Below are 12,222 nucleotides of genomic sequence, written 5' to 3' on the forward strand. Positions count from 1 at the left end.
GTGTGTGTGTGTGTGTGTGTGTGTGTGTGTGTGTGTGTGTGTGTGTGTGTGTGTACTACTCTACCAACGCCACCTTTTTCAAAACACGAAGGAAATCAAAGGAATAATAAAATGAATAATAAAAAGAAGAAAGGAGGGAAAGAAGATACAAGGGAAATCTGATGATACCGAGTCAGCTGATCTGTCTCACTTGAGGGGAAAAAAGGGGAAGATGGAAGGGGAAGGAAGGGGAAGGAGAGATCGAAATGACAGAAGAGGGGAAGGAGAGGAAAGGTGAAGGAGGGAGCTTTTATTAGTGGAGAAAGAAGAGAGGGAATGGAAGAGCACGTCGAGGGAAAAGGAGGGGAAAGTTATGCGAGGAGGAAAATACTAAGGGGAAAAAATGAATTAGATATCAGATTCAACATTTGTGTAGAAATGTTTTATTTTTTAAGCAACGGGTATTTTTATTACAATAGTTACTACCACTATTACTACTGTTATTACTACTACTATTACTACCACCTCCACCACCACCAACATTGCTACTACAACCACAGCCACCACCACCACCATCACTACCACCACTAGTACTATTACTACTACTACTACTACTACTACTACCACCACCACCACTAATACCACTATTACCATTACTACCACTACTACTGCTACCACTACAACAACAATAGCTACTACTACTACTTTTACTACTACCACCACCACTACTACTACTACTACAACACAACTACTACTTTTACTATTACTACTACAACAATAACTACTACTACTACTATTACTACTACCACCACTACTACTACTACTACTACAACACAACTGCTACTTTTACTATTATATAACAAAACACTACTACACCTACTTCTACTACGAGACTAAACATAGAAAATAATATTAATAGTAAAGTAGATATGAAATGAACTTTATAATCTTGACAACTTTACGTCATATTGCTACTATTACTACTACTACTACTACTACTACTACTACTACTACTACTACGAGGAGGAGGAAGAAGAAGAAGAGGAGGAGGATCAAAGTAGCTATCACGACATTTCAATTAACCAGGTAAGCCTCACCTGCTGATCACCTGCTAATTACCTCCTGATGACTTGGTAATGACTCGCTAGCAACACACACACACACACACACACACACACACACACACACACACACACACACACACACACACACACACACACACACACACACACACACACACACACACACACCTTAACAACTACTCCTCAAAACATGAAAGAAAAGCGGAACTAACGAAACAGAAAACGGTAAACTAAGAAAAACAATAGAAAAAGGAAACTGGATTGGATTAAACTTGGAGAAAGGGAATCAAGAGGAGGAGGAGTAGGAGGAGGAGGAGGAGGAGGAGGAGGAGGAGGAGGAGGAGGAGGAGGAGGAGGAGGAGGAGGAATTAGCATAGTGTTCTCTGTCTCTCTGGAAGAAGCTGAGGAGGCCTGAGAGAGAGAGAGAGAGAGAGAGAGAGAGAGAGAGAGAGAGAGAGAGAGAGAGAGAGAGAGAGAGAGAGAGAGAGAGAGAGAGAGAGAGAGAGAGAGAGAGAGAGAGAGAGAGACAGACAGACAGACAGACAGACAGACAGACAGAGAGAGAGACAGACAGACAGACAGACAGACAGACAGACAGACAGACAGACAGACAGACAGACAGACAGAAACAGACCGAGAGAGACAGAGAGGTGAGGAGAGAGACAAAGGGGAGGCCTGAGGGGAGATGGAACTAAATGGAAGAAAGGCGTCTACTCTCCCATTACTCTCCCCGCAACTCTCCCTCTCCCCTCACCTTCCCCTCCCATCACCTCCCCAAACAATTGTAGTGCAACTTTCCAGGAAGAGAGAAAATTGGGCATAGACTGCAGTAAATTTGTCCCTAAGAGTAATTGTCGCAAAAAGAGGAGGAAAAGAGGAGAGGAAAGAGGGAAGAGAGAAAACATGGAAGGAGGGAGAGAAAGGGAGGAGAGAAAAAGACGATCCCGCAAAGAAAGAAGGTGCAAAGGAAAGATTGAAGATAGGAGGAGGAGGAGGAGGAGGAGGAAGAGACGCAAGAAATAAGGGATTAAAGGTGGAGATGAGATAAGAAGGGAGAAGGGAGGAGAAAGCACAAGAAATCAGGTTGAAAAAATGAAAAATACGAAGGAATTTAAAAAGAGAAGGAAGAGAAGGAAAATGAAAAAAAGGAGAGGAAGAAGCGAAAACTGAGAGATAACAACGAAGGATAAAAATAATGACAAAAGAAAAAAATATGAAAGAAAATAATAAAGAAAATAAATAGAGGAAAATAAAGAAATATCATAACGAAAACAAAATACTAAATGTCTAAAATACGTGTAAGTGAACAGTGAAACCGAATACAAAATGAGAGAGAAGAAAAAAGAGATACACGAATGAAGGACGCAACGAATAAGGAGATAGAGAAGGGAAGATTAGCGTATAAAGGAAAGACATTGAGCGAGACAGAGAGATTGAAGAGATGCACGGAGAAGGAGGAAGAGAAGGAGGAAGAAGGAGTGAGGATAACGAGGAATAAAGACTGGAATAGGAGGAAACGGAGACTGATCTAGACCAGTTAGTGACTTGAGGAAGAAAATGAGAAAGAATTAAGAGGGGAAAATTAAGACAAGAAGAGATGGAGAGAGAGGGAGGGAGAGAGAGGGAGAGAGAGCTTAATATGCTAAAGAGGAAGGAAAATTAAGACGGAAGATATAATCGTAAGCGGAAATGCGTCCAACTGAAGGCAAATTACGGCGCGTGAGGACAGAGAAGGACAGGTAAGGACAGGTAAGGACAGGTAAGGCCACTCAAGGAAGGACTCAAGACGCTGTGCTCATCTCCGTCTCTTCATATTGCGGGTTTTTTTTTTTTTTAGCATTCAAGGAAGACTGGAGCGAACAGAACCATAAGGAACAAAAACACATAAACTAAGGAGGGTAACGTTGAAATGAGATTGGTGTTTTCATGACTCGTAAATTGCTGTTTGTTCACGGAAGAAGATGATGATGATGATGATGATGAAGACGATGAAGAATAAGAACAAGAGCAAGATCAATAACAAGAGCAAGAAGTAGAAAAGAAGACGATGAACAAGAACAAAACAAGATAGAAGAAGGTGAAGAATAAGAATAAGAATAATAAGAATAATAAGAATAAGAATAAGAATAAGAATAAGAATAAGAATAATAATAATAATAATAATAATAATAATAATAATAATAATAATAATAATAATAATAATAATAATAATAATAATAATAATAATAATAAGAAGAAGAAGAAGAAGAAGAAGAAGAAGAAGAAGAAGAAGAAGAAGAAGAAGAAGAAGAAGAAGAAGAAGAAGAAGAAGAAGAAGAAGAAGAAGAAGAAGAAGAAGAAGAAGAAGAAGAAGAAGAAGAAGAAGAAGAAGAAGAAGAAGAAGAAGAAGAAGAAGAAGAAGAAGAAGAAGAAGAAGAAGAAGAAGAAGAAGAAGAAGAAGAAGAAGAAGAAGAAGAAGAAGAAGAAGAAGAAGAAGAAGAAGAAGAAGAAGAAGAAGAAGAAGAAGAAGAAGAAGAAGAAGAAGAAGAAGAAGAAGAAGAAGAAGAAGAAGAAGAAGAAGAAGAAGAAGAAGAAGAAGAAGAAGAAGAAGAAGAAGAAGAAGAAGAAGAAGAAGAAGAAGAAGAAGAAGAAGAAGAAGAAGAAGAAGGTCTAAGTAGGTCAGAAAATTAATGGCCACAGTCTTCACTATTCTAACCCCTTCAGTACTGGGATACATTTTTACCTTGTGATTTGTGTACGATTAGGCAATTTCATCGACATTAGGAAGGGTCTATGGAGGTCAAAAGATTAATGGCCAAAATTGTCACTATTCATATTCCTCAAATAGGTTAATTTTTCAATGTCCTCGTTTTGAACTGACTATGCATTCTTTCTATAGATAACACTACAGTGATTAAAGGATTAAAGTACAATAAAAGAAAAAAAATGTACAGATGATTTTTTTTTCTCAGACATTTCACTTTTATCTTGTCCTTATAACATCGAAAAGAAATATTACAAATTATTTAAGGACACATTTTTACCTTTAAGATTTGTGTACTAGACCACTTTATTGACATTAAGAAGAGTCTATGGACGTCAGAAAATTAATGGACGTAATCCTCACTATTCGTAACCCCGACATAAGTTTCAGTTTCACCAAATAGTAAGCAGAATGAATATGGAAACACGTCCTGGTCTCCACATAAGTTTCAGAATCTTAATAGTCACCAAATAGTACGCAGAATCAATATTGAAGCACATCCTGGTACTGAAGGGGTTAATGATCGCCTGCTCTCTTTCCCCGTCTGCCGCAAAACTTCCACCAAAGACACAGAACAAGATGAATGTGGAATGAGTGGAGAGTGGAAGGAATTTAACAGACAGAAAAAAAAAAAAACACTGGAAATAAAAAAAAGTCTGACATACGCGCGTAAGAGAAACAAAAACAAAGATACGGGATGAGAAGAATGGCAGGTTGACAGGTGAGGTAAAACAAGATGGAGGGAAGTAAAATTGGATAGAAGTGGAGAAAAAAAATAGAAATTGAAACATAAAAAAAAGCATGGAGGACTATGAAATTGGATAGATGTGACGGAAAAATAGAAACTGAAAGAGACAAAAAGAAATTGAAGTACTATGAAAATGAAGGAGAAAGAAAAAAAAAATTAAGGAAAATGAAATCAAAGGGTGAGAAAATTTATGAAAAAATAGTAAAGAAGATTTATAAAAGAACAAGAAAGAATGAAAATAAAAGTGAAGAATGAAATACAAGAAAAATAAAAATAATTAAACAGAAAAACACTAACTAAAAAAAAAACTGCGTTGGAAAAAAGAAACTTATTTTTTATGCATGAAATGAATAAAAGAGGAAGTGATAGGGTTGCGAGAGGACGAGAGAATGTAGAAAAGGAAGACAATTTCAGAGTGGGGTGGAAAAGCGAAATAAAGGATAACATGAGAAAAAGCAAATGAAAGAGGAGGAGGAGGAGGAGAAGGAGGACGAGTAAAAGGAGGAATAGGGGAAGTAAAACAAAGAGACAGAAGACTAACGAATATAAAGAAGAATGACTAAAGGAAGGAAGAGGAGGAGGAGGAGGAGGAGGAGGAGGAGGAGGAGGAGAATTAGAAGTAACACAGTTGACAAGAAAATTTAAAACTAAGACAAACATCAGAGAGAAGAGAGAGAGAGAGAGAGAGAGAGAGAGAGAGAGAAGAGAGAGAGAGAGAGAGAGAGAGAGAGAGAGAGAGAGAGAGAGAGAGAGAGAGAGAGAGAGAGAGAGAGAGAGAGAGAGAGAGAGAGAGAGAGAGAGAGAGAGAGAGAGAGAGAGAGAGAGAGAGAGAGAGAGAGAGAGAGAGAGAGAGAGAGAGAGAGAGAGAGAGAGAGAGAGAGAGAGAGAGAGAGAGAGAGAGAGAGAGAGAGAGAGAGAGAGAGAGAGAGAGAGAGAGAGAGAGAGAGAGAGAGAGAGAGAGAGAGAGAGAGAAATACGCCCCGTCACTTGAAAAAAGAGTAACACAAAATGAAACAGTGAAAAAAAAAAAAATAGAAATATATCTACAAGTAAAGGAGAAAAATGGAATACAGGGAGTAAGTGAGATAGATGGATGATGGAGAAAATGAAGAAGAACCGAGAGAAGAGAGAAAGTAGAGAGATAAATAGATAGAGTGATAACACGGACAGAGAGCAAGCTATAAACATACAAGACAGACAGACAGACAGACAGATGGACGTTGAGACACAGACACATGAGGAAAAACGACGCGCATGGACACACACACACACACACACACACACACACACACACACACACACACACACACACACACACACACACACACACACACACACATCTCTTCAGTTTCTCAAAGTTGTCATGGTGTGTTTATTAATTTATTTACTTATTTATTCATTTATCTTATGTATAACTTATGATTTTGATTACTGCATGAAATTTTCTTATTTTCCTTTCGTTCTTTAATGAAAAAATTATATTCGTTATATTTTATTTTTATACATTCATAAGTTATTGTCTAGAGATGCAACTTTTTTTTTTACTTTATTTTACATTCTTTAGCTAAAATCCTGATTCTTTTCTATCCAATCTTACTAAAATATCATTGATGAATCTATAAGAGACAAACGCCTAAATATATCTACCTCATTTTTCCACCATGACGCATCTCTTCCTCTTCACTTCACACACGCAACGTTTTTGAAAAGGAAGTGTGTAATATTTCAAAGGCGGCACAGGTTTCACACATCAGAGGCGCCTCGTTCCCCCCACACAGACGCCACGCTCCATTTCCTTCTGTCCCATACACACCGTGGAGTCCCGCACTGCTTACATCTCGCACTCAAGCTTTCCTCAACACCGTCTCTTCCTTTCCCTTTCTCTAAACATTTTCCTTTTCCTGAGGTTCTTACTCTCGTGACTCTTTTCCTGTTTGGTTCCTTCCTGACTTAAACTTTTGGCTTAATATTTCTACTTTTTCCTTTCAATATTTTTTCTTTCAATATTTTTTCTTTCAATATTTTTTTCTTTCAATATTTTTTCATATTATTTTTTTTCATTCCAATATTTTTCCCTTTACGATTTTTCCCTTCCAATATTTTTCTCTTCGAAGATTTTTCCTTCAAGATTTTTTTTTTTTTTCCTTCAAGATTTTTTCCTTCCAAGATTTTTTTCCTTCCAAGATTTTCCATACCAAGATTTTTCTCTTACAAAATTTTCCCTTCCGAGATTTCTGCATTCCAAAATTTTCCCTTTCAAGATTATTTTTCCTTTGCAAGATTATTCCATTCCAAGATTTTTCCCTCCCAAGATTTTTCTCTTCAAAGATTTTCCCTTCAAAGATTTTTCCTTTCCAAGATTTTTCCCTTCCACGATTTTTCCCTTCAAAAATTTTCCTTTCCAAGATATATTTTCTTCAAAGATTTTCCGTTCCAAGAATTTCTCCTAAGAGTTTTCTTAGTACCTTCCCGTTCGTGATATTTCTTGCTAATGATTTTTTTTCGTTTTTCCTCTTTTATGTCATTACTTTTATTTTTTTTTATATTTATTACTTATTTTTCTTTCAAGCTTCCACTTTCTCTTACAAATTCATATATCTCTTTTCATTATCATTTTCTTTCTTTTTTTGATGACCACATTTCTTAGCCCTTCAGTACTGGGACACTTTTTTATCATGAATATTTGGTGTGATTAAACGATTTTATTTACATTAGGAAGGATCTATTGAGGTCAGAAGATTAATAGCCACAGTTTTCATTATCGTAATTCCAACATGAATTTCTGAAGCTGTATAAAATCGCCTAATAGTAACGAGAATAAACATGAAAGTGTGTCCTGGTGCTGAATGGGTTAAGAAGTCTCATCAGTACCAACTACTTACTTTCTTTTCTCTCAAACTTTTAAATTCTCTCATAAATTCATACTTTCTTCTAATTACCTCCCTCATCTTTTCTCTTCTTAATGGTCAAGCTACTTATTACTTTCTGATATGCTCCCTCTCCCTTTCTCTCCCCTTCTTTATCAATCCCAATTACCATTTTTCTCTCTAACCTTCATTTTTTTCTATGAATTTAAATGTTTCTTCTTAATCATCAAGTTAATCCTTATAATTTATCAATATGAACTGGTACAACCTATATTTTTTTTATTGACTTCCTGATATGTTCTTTCAATCAAGCAGGAAAGGTTTCTCACACTAATTAATAAAGGTCTCTCACGCTAATTCTAATGCATGAAGGTTTCTCACACTAATTCAGAAAGGTTTCTCACACTAATTAATAAAGATTTCTTACACTAATGTTAATTCACACATATTTCTCACACTAATTCATAAAGGTTTCTCACGCTAAAGGTTTCTCACACTAATGAATAAAAATTTCCCAAGCTAATTAGTAAAGGTTTCTCACACTAATTCACAAAGGTTTCATATGAATTCATAAAGACTTCTCACAGTAAAGGATTTTCACATTAATTCACCTCCCAACACTTCCTCGCTCCCTATGAACTTCTCCACACGAGTAATATTGTTCCCTCCTCCTGAGTTTCCGGCACGTTTAGCAGCCTTCCTGACCTTGAGGGTACAGACAAACATCGCTAAGCAGGAGTGTGGCACATCAACACTCTCCAGGACCATCATTATTACCTCTACAAACATCATCTTCTCTGGTAGTGTCCTCAAAGCCTCCTGACCTTTACTCTCTCTCTCTCTCTCTCTCTCTCTCTCTCTCTCTCTCTCTCTCTCTCTCTTGTCTTGGGGGTAAGGTGAAGGAAGGTGAGGGAAAGGAAGAAAGGAAAGAAGGAAGGAAAGAAGGAAGGAAGGAAGGAAGGAAGGAAGGAAGGAAGGAAGGAAGGAAGGAAGGAAGGATGGATGGATGGATGGAAAAAAGGAGGGTAGGAGGGAAGGAACGTTGAAGGGAGGGAAGGAATGAGAGAAGTAGAAAAAAAAGTTATAAAAGAAAGAAGGAAATTGAAACTCTCTCTCTCTCTCTCTCTCTCTCTCTCTCTCTCTCTCTCTCTCTCTCTCTCTCAATACCTAAACAGGATCACTTTAAATTCCGCTACCACCACCATCACTACCACTTCCCCTCACGTACCACCAGCACCACCACCACCACCATCACCACCACCCCCACCACCACTGTCACGCTCCCCTCATCACCAGTGTGTATTTCAGCTGAAGGTTGCATCGCTTTACTCCTTTCCACGTTTCGCTTTCAATTTCATCCTCTCACTCATTCATTCTCTCACTCTCCCTCGTAGATTCCCTGCCTTGCCTAACTACATCCTCCACTGTCTGGCTATTACCTGTACCAAGAAATCTGTCACCCGCAAACAAGAGAGTATTCAGTTTGTATTTGTATGAGTTTCACAATATATTCTAGTCATGTTTTTTTTTACTTACTTTTTTTCTGCCTGTTTGACCTTCATGTGGTGTTTATTTAGAGATTTATTCTATTTATTTTTTGAAGTAATTTTAACTTATTAACCCCCTTCAATATTGACACGCATTTTTACCATGATTTTGGGGTATGATAAGATTTGAAAGGATCTATGGAGGTCAAAAGATTAATGGCTTAAATCTTCACTATTTCAATCCCTACATGAATTTCTGTAGCTGTGGAAAATCGCCAAATAGTAACCTGAATGAATATTAAAACGCGGCACGGTACAGGAGGGGTTAAACGTGTACAAATAAAAAAGGTCTGTTTTTTTTACTCCAATCTTTTTATTTCTCTGATAAAGAATGGCATTAAAATCTACCTTATTTTTTTATAGGGACGGTCCATATTCTTGCAACCAAGAATAAGGTGCTAAAAAAATGAATCAGCAACAAGAAAGAGACGAATAACACACAAGGAATCATAAAAAAGAAAAAATGCAGACACAAACAAGCACATGAGGGAAACAAGCGAGGAAAAATTAGAGGCAGGAACGTAGCAGACAGGTGGGATAGACAGACGGACGACAGGTGAAGGAAGGGAACACGGTGAAAGATTTAGGGTATGCAGAAGAAAACTAATTAAAGAGGGAAGAGGAAGGAGGAAGAGAGGTAACGAGTAATTATGCAACTTACAGAGAGAGAGAAAAAAAGTAAAAAGTAAAGAGGAAAAAGACCAGAGAGAGATAGGAAGACAAAAGGGAAGGAAATGAGGAACAAAGAACGGGAATGTATGTTAGAGAATGGGAAAGAAAAAAAGAGGAAGTAGAATTTAAAAACGAAAAATGGAAGAGGGAAAGAGAATAGGAAGAAACAACGAGAAATAAAGGACAGGAGTGATACGAGTTGGAGAGAAAAAGAGAAGTAGAAAATAAAGAAAGAGACGTAGGAAGAACAAAAGAGGAAGAAATAGTAAGAAAGGAGAAAGGAAAAAAAAAAATCTCAATGGTGTCTAAAATGGAATAAGAATAAGCTGTGAGAACAAAGGAAGGAAATAAAAAGAGAGAGAGAAAAAAAAGCAAAAAGAAGCGACGAACAGGAGAAAGGAGAGAAGGAAGGAGCCGAGGAGCAGAAGTTATGCAAAAGAGATTAACTATGAAAAGAGAAGATGAAAATAGAAGGAAAGAAAACACGCTGTCAGACCAAAAGGGAGAAAATAAGAAAGAGAGAGAGAGAGAGAGAGAGAGAGAGAGAGAGAGAGAGAGAGAGAGAGAGAGAGAGAGAGAGAGAGAGAGAGAGAGAGAGAGAGAGAGAGAGAGAGAGAAGAACGGCAGCATCAGAGGAGAAGCAGAAGTTATGCAAACGAGATTAACTATGAAAAGAGAAAACACAAAAGTAAAAATGTCTCTTAAATTGAGGCGAGAAAACAGTTAACGTGAAGGTGACAAGGAAAAGGTTTGCTAGTTTCCACAACCATATTAACTTACCAGTTCATGAAGCAGGTAAAGCATTGACGTGAAGCTTCATTTCTTTACACACAGCACAGGAAATGAAGCAAGGTAATAGAAGACGAGAAAGAGAGAGAGAGAGAGAGAGAGAGAGAGAGAGAGAGAGAGAGAGAGAGAGAACAAAGGAGGAGAATTGAATTAACATCCTTCAGGAATCACAAGACAAAAAAAAATGAGAATAGAAAAAGCAAATCTGTAATAAAAAAAAAGTTAATATCTCAATTATACATGGAAAATGGAGAAATAAAAAGGAAGGACGGTAAAGTTAATATTTCTTTGTTTTGTGAAGTTTGAAGTAAAAGGAAGAGGAATGAATAAAGACAGATACAGATACTTGAATTTCATCCATTAATATAAACCAACAAAAAAAAAAAAAACACGTAAAATGAAATAAAAAGCTGACAAAGATTCTTGAAACTGAGGAATGTAATTCATAAAAGGAAAAAAAGAAAACAAGAAATAAATTAAATCCAACAAAGAAATGTGAGAAAAAATACACTAAGAAAAAAAAAATGTGCCAAGAATAAATATAACAAAGGTAGTAAAATATTCGGCAAAGTGAAACATAAACACAACACGAATCACAAGACAAAGATTACAAATGCAACGAAGAAAAACGGAATAAACAAAACCTATCTCTCTCTCTCTCTCTCTCTCTCTCTCTCTCTCTCTCTCTCTCTCTCTAATTCCTACTTGAGTGACGTCCATATTTGATAATGAGAAAAGAATATAATTTATTTTTTTGTCCTTTTGTATTTTGAGGACAAAGAAAAAAGTTGCTATCAAATCATGATGTACCTGCGTGCCTTCCTTATTAGCAGCAAATCACGCACACACACACCTGAGAAGAGACGTGTGTGTGTGTGTGTGTGTGTGTGTGTGTGTGTGTGTGTGTGTGTGTGTGTGTGTGTGTGTGTGTGTGTGTGTGTGTGTGTGTGTGTGTGTGTGTGTGTGTGTGTGTGTATTGTTTTTTTTTATTCGAGTTTCAGGAATAAGCAATGATAATGTACAAAGTTGGGTGACAAAATACTCACTTTTCACGTTGGCTTTCACAAATCTGGAAAAAAAAAGTATATAAATTAGATGTGTGTGTCTATTATTATTATTATTATTATTATTATTATTATTATTAGTAGTAGTAGTAGTAGTAGTAGTAGTAGTAGTAGTAGTAGTAGTAGTAGTAGTAGTAGTAAAAGTAGCAGTAGCAGTAGTAGCAGTAGCAGTAGAAGTAACAGTAGTAGTAGTAGGATTATTATCATTATTATTATCAAAATTATCATTATTTTACTACTACTACTACTACTACTACTACTACTACTATTACAATCAGTCACCTGGTCAGCTCCCCTCAGGTGTGCTAATATCCTTAATTACTCTTCACACACACCTGGAAAAATGTCTCCAGGTAATTTAATATCCAATGTCCAATTACCTTTGTGTGTGTGTGTGTGTGTGTGTGTGTGTGTGTGTGTGTGTGTGTGTGTGTGTGTGTGTGTGTGTGTGTGTGTGTGTGTGTGTGTGTGTTCATTATTCTCCTATATATCGTCTTTCTCTTCAGTCTTTATCATCTCTCCTCTACTGTCTACAAACATTCTCTTCCATTTGTATTTTTTTTTCGTTTATTACCTATTTCTCCTCTTTTTTTCTTCCACTTCTCCCTTCCATTCCTTTCCTTTCCACGTCAATCACTGTCTTAACTTTCCATCGTTTCTATTGCTGATTTCCTCTTCTTTTTTTTTCTTACCTTCTTCTCTTCTTCTTTTATTTTCTTTCTCTTCAATGT

The 12,222-nt window shown here is 36.8% G+C and overlaps 1 protein-coding gene across 2 annotated transcripts in view; it reads right to left on the bottom strand.

Moving 5' to 3' along the window:
* The window catches only part of LOC123507123 (5-hydroxytryptamine receptor 2B-like), a 191,713-nt gene extending 180,214 nt beyond the window's left edge, over nucleotides 1–11,499 (bottom strand). For both annotated transcript variants that reach the window (XM_045259712.1, XM_045259711.1), the window contains exon 1: nucleotides 11,474–11,499. The gene's annotated coding sequence lies outside the window, so the exon portion shown is untranslated. The remainder of the gene's footprint in view (nucleotides 1–11,473) is intronic.
* Between the last annotated feature and the right edge of the window lie 723 nt (nucleotides 11,500–12,222).

This window comes from Portunus trituberculatus, chromosome 21 (assembly GCF_017591435.1).
Source record: "Portunus trituberculatus isolate SZX2019 chromosome 21, ASM1759143v1, whole genome shotgun sequence".
Lineage (NCBI taxonomy): Eukaryota > Metazoa > Arthropoda > Malacostraca > Decapoda > Portunidae > Portunus > Portunus trituberculatus.